Genomic DNA, 6,000 nt, shown 5'->3' on the forward strand with positions numbered 1-6,000 from the left:
GTTTGACCCCAAAACCCAGTTTCTCCCCCACCTACTTCTCATCTCAGACTTTACAGAGCTACCAGGGCCCTGCCCTTGTGGTGGGGCAGGTTGATCATAAAGCCGGTCTGTTGAAGGTGAACAGGATCAGATGTGTATACACGCTTGCCGTCTCAGCACTGGGAAGGCTAAGGCAGAGAGGTTACCACACTAGACACCAGCTTATATTACACAGTGAGATCCGGGCTAGCCTGGACTATGTAAGGAGACATTGTCGAGAAAGAGAGAGAAAAGAAATAGTATGTAAAGGAGTGGCTGGGCTATGGTGGCACACACCTTTGATCCCAGCACTCAGGAAATAGAGGCAGGTGGACCTCTGTGAGTTCAAAGCCAGCCTGGTCTACAGAGTGAGTTCCAGGACAGCCAAGGCTACACAAAGAAACCATACCTGAGCTCTTTTGCTTTTTCTTTTGCCTTCCAGCTCTGTTCTCTCTCTCTCTCTCTCTCTCTCTCTCTCTCTCTCTCTCTCTCTCTCTCTCTCTCTCTCTCTCTCTCTCTCTCTCTCTCTCTCCACTCCTCTCCTGGTGCCTCTATGTCTCTTCCCTTCTGTCTCACTCCCCTTTCTAAATAAACTCCTCACCTCATTTAAACTCAAAAAAAAAAAGAAAAAAGAAAAAAGAAAAAGAAAAGAAAGAAAGAAAAAAAGAAAGAAAAGAAAAAGAAAAAAACAAAGCTAGAAAAGAAAATGAAAAGAAACCCTACCTGAAAAAAAATTAGGGTCTAGGGAACTGGCTTTGCAGTTAAGAACACCTGATTACCAACATCACAACCATCTATCCTTCCTTTTCTGCACTAATCAGGTACCAGGCATGAACATGGTGCACAAATATACATGCAGGCAAATTATTCATACAAATAAAGTTTTAAAAATTGAAAATCTATTTTAAGAACTGTTTAAAAGTGCTGGAGAGTTTGCTCTGTGGTTAAGAGCATTTGTTCTTGCCAAGGACCCAGGTGTGAGTCCCAGCACCCAGGCTCATCATTTCCTCAGATACCAGGCATGCATGTGATGCACAGACATGCAGGTAACACACTAACATGAATAAAATAAATCTACAAAACATTTTTAAAAAAAGAATTGGCCAGATGCGGTGGTGCGTACATTTAATCCCAGCATTCAGGAGGAAGAAGCAGGTAGACCTCTGTGAATTTGAGGTCAGCCTGGTCTGCAGGGTGAGTTCCAGCACAGCCAGAGCTGTTACACAGAGATACTCAGTCTTGAAAAACAGACAAACAATAGCAAAGAATAATGCTAAAAGCTGGGCAGGTAAAAATGCTTGTCATGCAAGCCCGACAATCAGAGTTTGAAGCTCAGAACGCATGTTAGAAAATGGCCCATTGCATCTTGTAATTCCAGCATCCTACAGCAAGATGGAAAGCACAGCCAGCCAGAGGACTCATGCAAGGAGAAACCCTGCCTCAAAATCAAGTTGGAAAAACCCAGCATGCTGTACACTCCTTTAATACCAGCATTCAACTAGAAGCCAATTAGCCTCTGTGAGCTTGTATCCAGCCTGTTCTACATAACAATTTGCAGGCCATACAGGGCTGCATAGTGAAATAGTGTCTCCAAAACTAACAATAAACAAAATTCCAAAACCTACAAAGAAATAATAAACAAAAACAGATGGTGGATGAAGAGAAGCAACTCATGAAAGCAGTCCCCTGACCTCTACACCAAGGCTATCACATGTATAGATCACACATATAGACAATAACAATTCAACCTTTGCTTTTGTTCCGACATTTCCTTGTGTGTGCTTGTGTGTGCACACCTGGGTGTGTATGCCACAGTACACATGTGAAGGGCAGCGGACAATTGGTGGGAACCATTTCTCTCCTGAAAAAAAGAAAGCTGGGTATGTGATGGTTCATGCATGCAATCCCAGTGCATGGGAAGGAACAGCAGGGAAATTAAGGACAGTCTCTAATACACTACAGTATGAGCCAGCCTGGGCTAGATGAGACCTAGTTTCAAAATTTAAAAAAAAAAAAAAAAAAAGGAGCTGGATTCCGAGTGAGTGAACAGGGCAACTGGATGCCCGCCCCACATTGCACAACCACTCTCGGCTACAGCATCAAGCAGAGCTACTCCTTGCCCTGGTTTAAAGCAGGATGAAGGAAGCTTGTATCTACAAAGAGCTGGCAGCCCCCACCTCCCAAGCGAGGCTGGGCCGGACAGGGTCACATTTAAAAGTATCCATGACCACATTTGACAGCACTCTCTAGGGTGGGGCACCTTGAACTCCAGTCTGGGCTAAGGTGGGCAGGCAGGGGCTGGTGAGCCTTCTCAAAGCCTGCTGACCTCATCACAGATTTATGGAGCTGGGCATGGGTGGGGCTGGGAAGGAACAAAGGCCTGAGATTCCCAAACCCCATCTTGGGGAGATGGGGTGGCCATGAGTTCCCAGCTTCAATATGACCCAGCAAGGGAGAGGGTAGAGACTTGTTTCCTAAGAGACCTCCAGCATTTCAAAGGCCTTTCTGAGGTGACTTCAGACTACTGACCCAGCTCTACCCCAGGAGGTGTATAGAAAACCCAGCTCTCTCACACAAAAAAACTGGGGGGGGGGTATGTGGCAATGTCTTGGCAGGTAAAGCTCTTGCTATTTTAACTTGGTCCCCAGCTTTCATGTGGGGGATGGAGAGAACCTACTCCCTGCTGGCCCCTAACACACACTCATGTGCACATATACACAAATAAATGTAATAAAACAACAAAAAGGAAACCAAATCAGACCTGGTGGCACAGGCCTCTAATCCACACTTCAAGGAGACTGAGTTCAAAGCCAGTGTGTACTAGGGAGTGAGTTTAAAGCTAGCCTGAGCAACTAACTTAGTGGGACCCTGACTCAAAAGGTAAAACAGAAACTGGAGATGACTCAGTAGAAAAAAATCACTTGCTTCAGGGACTGGAGAGATGGCTCAGCAGTTAAGAGCACTTGCTGCTCTAGCAGAGGACCTGAGTTTAGTTTTCATCCACATGGAGGCCTCACAACCCTCTGAAACCAAGTTCCAGGGACCTGGAGGCTTCCTCCGGCCTTCTCAGCACCAGGGACATACATGGTGCACTTACACATACACATACATACATACAGGCAAAACACTCTTACACATAAATAAAAATAAGCCTTTTGTTTGTTTTTTGAGACAGGGTTTCTCTGTGTAGCCTTGGCTGTCCTGAAGTCCTGAAACTTCAATCGCTGAAGACCAGGCTGGCTTTGAATTCACAGAGATTCACCTGTCTCTGCCTCCCAAGTGCTGGGATTAAAGGCATGAAAAATAATAAGTCTTAAAAAACAAAAACAACAACAAAAAACAACTACACTACATTGCCTGATAATCTGTATTCTATTTCCCAGAATCCATAAAATGTGGAAGGAGAGAGAACCAACTATACAAAGCTATCATTAGGCTTCTACATACCAGCCATGGTACATGCACTTCCCCAGTCCCCATCAGACTCGAGTGCATGTTCCTACACACACAAATAACAACAACAACAATACTAATACTACTACTACTAATAATAATAATAAAATAAGCTGGGAAGTGGTGGCACACACCTTTAATCCCAGCATTTGGGAGGTGAAGGCAGGCAGATCTCTATGAATTCGAGGCCAGCCTGGTCTACAGAATGAGTTCCAGGACAGCCAAAGCTACACAGAAACCCTGTCTTGAAAAACAAGCAAACAAATGAAAAAATAATAATAAATTAAATACATTGTTTAAAAAGTAAAATGACCAATAATGATATAGCTCAGCAGTGTAATGCCTGCCTAAAATTCTCCCAATAGAGGGCTAGGGTGTGGCTCAGTGGTAGAGCGCCTGCCTAGAATCCCCCAGTGAGGGGCTGGGGTGTGGCTCAGTGGTAGAGCACCTGCCTAGAATCCCCCAGTGAGGGGCTGGGATGTGGCTCAGTGGTCATGTGCTTATCTGGTATTTAAGGTGCAGTTTATTATCTTTAGCTCTTGAACAGCTGTGGTATTACAGGCCTGTATCCCACTACTGAGGGACATGGGCAGCAGAGTCACCACAACTTTGGAACCAGTCTGGTTTGTCAGGCCCACCTATTGAGGGATAGGGATGACTAAACACTACCAATTGTCTAACCAAGGTGGATAACAAATAACCAATAATTAATCATGACTCGCCAGGCCCTGGGCTACATCTTCACTTATATGAAGTCACTGGATTCTCATGCCAGTGCAATGACATCAGCATTTTTTATTTATTACCATCCTCTCTGTCTCCATTTGGCAGAGGGAGAGAGTAAAGGACAGAGAATCTAACTTCTACAGACTCCCCCACCCGGCCACAGAACCAGTGAACTCCAGCACTTTGGTGGTCTGTCAGAGCTGACACACCCAATGAGCCCACTGGCTGTTTAATGTCTCACTGCACAGTGTGTGGTATGTGTGGCAGATGTTTAGGATTCCAGTCCTTCAGAGTTACAAACAGGAGGACCGGGAGTTAAGGTCAACCTTGGCCACATAGAGAATTTCAGACTAGCCTGGGCTACATGAGACCTGCTCTCAAAAACAAAAACCGAGGGGCTGGAAAGATGCCAAAGTGGTAAAGCGCTGACTGTGCAATCTTGGGGGCTGAGTTTGGGTCCACGGTGTATATACTGAGCACACGGCAGCTCTGAGGTATGGTTGAGGGGAAGGGTTTATTATTATTATTATAGTTATGAGGGAGAGAACAGCCAGAGGCATCTGGAAGAGTCCAGAGCAGTGAGAGAGAATGTAGCAGACTGAATATGACCAGAAGATTGGGTGGGGTGGGGGTGGAGGGATGAGAAAGGAAGGCAAAGAGGGTGGGGGCGGGGCAATGGAGACTAAGAGGGAGGGGACCAGGAGAGAAAGAGAAAACAGAGAGGGGGCCAAGAGAATGCACAGCCGAAATAGGAGGGGTGAGAAGCCCACAAGCTGGAGAACTTTAGGGTAGGGGACCCGGTTAGAAGAGCCAACATTCCGTAACAGGTACTTGTGATGCTTGTGATGCTGAGTGAGGCCAGCATGCCGCTTTGGGGTGCTAATAGACAATGAAGATGGCTCTTTGTCCAGAGTTCCTTCTGTACCTGACACATAGCATCTATATAAAAGCTGGGTTTGGCTGAGCATAGCGGTGCACGCCTTTACTCCCAGCACTCGAGAGGCAGAGGCAGGCAGATCTCTGAGTTCAGTGTGAGTTCCAGGACAACCACCGCTACACAGAAAAGCTCTGTCTGGGAGAGGGCGGAGGGGGGTGGTGCTGAGCTAATCCCTGTATTGAGCTGGAGTGGTGAGGCAATTACAGAGGGTAGTAGGGGTATCGCTGCCCAGCCAGTTTGCAAGCTCCAGAGCCCCAAAGTCAATAAAAGCCTCTGTCAAGAAGGGAGGGAGGGAGGGAGGGAGGAAAAAAGGAAAGGGAAAGGTGAAGGAAGGAAGGAAAAGGAAGGAAGGAAAGGAAAAGGAAGGCAGGAAAGAAGGAAGGAAGGAAGGAAAGTAGGAAAGAAAAATCTCTCAGGGCCAGAAAGATAGTTCAGTGGATGAAGGCTCCTGCCACCAAGCCTTTGCTCCCCAGGACACACATGGTAGGAGAGAGCTGATTGTTGTTGATCGTCCTGAGACCTCCACAGGTGTGCTATGGCCTGTGAGTATCCAAACAGGACCACCACCACCCCATTCGGACCAGGCTTAGTTGCTTCCCAGTTGCGACATAAAGGACCTAACTTCTAGCTGCAGTCTCAACAGAAGGATGGAACCGGCCACCGGCCACCGCCCTTCAGCCCGAGGCGTTCCAAAGCCCAGGCAGTGAATGCCCGACAGTGGGAACAGCTCCAGCTACCGGTATTACAGTCATTTGTTTTCTTCAGCTAGAGAAGTTTCCAGATGGGGGCAGAACCTTCCTGGCCCCGCCTGCCCGTCCCCTTTGTAAGCTTATGGGGAGGAATGCAGCGGGGAGGGCCGGCCCCTA

This window comes from Phodopus roborovskii, unplaced genomic scaffold (genome assembly GCF_943737965.1).
Source record: "Phodopus roborovskii unplaced genomic scaffold, PHOROB, whole genome shotgun sequence".
NCBI lineage: Eukaryota > Metazoa > Chordata > Mammalia > Rodentia > Cricetidae > Phodopus > Phodopus roborovskii.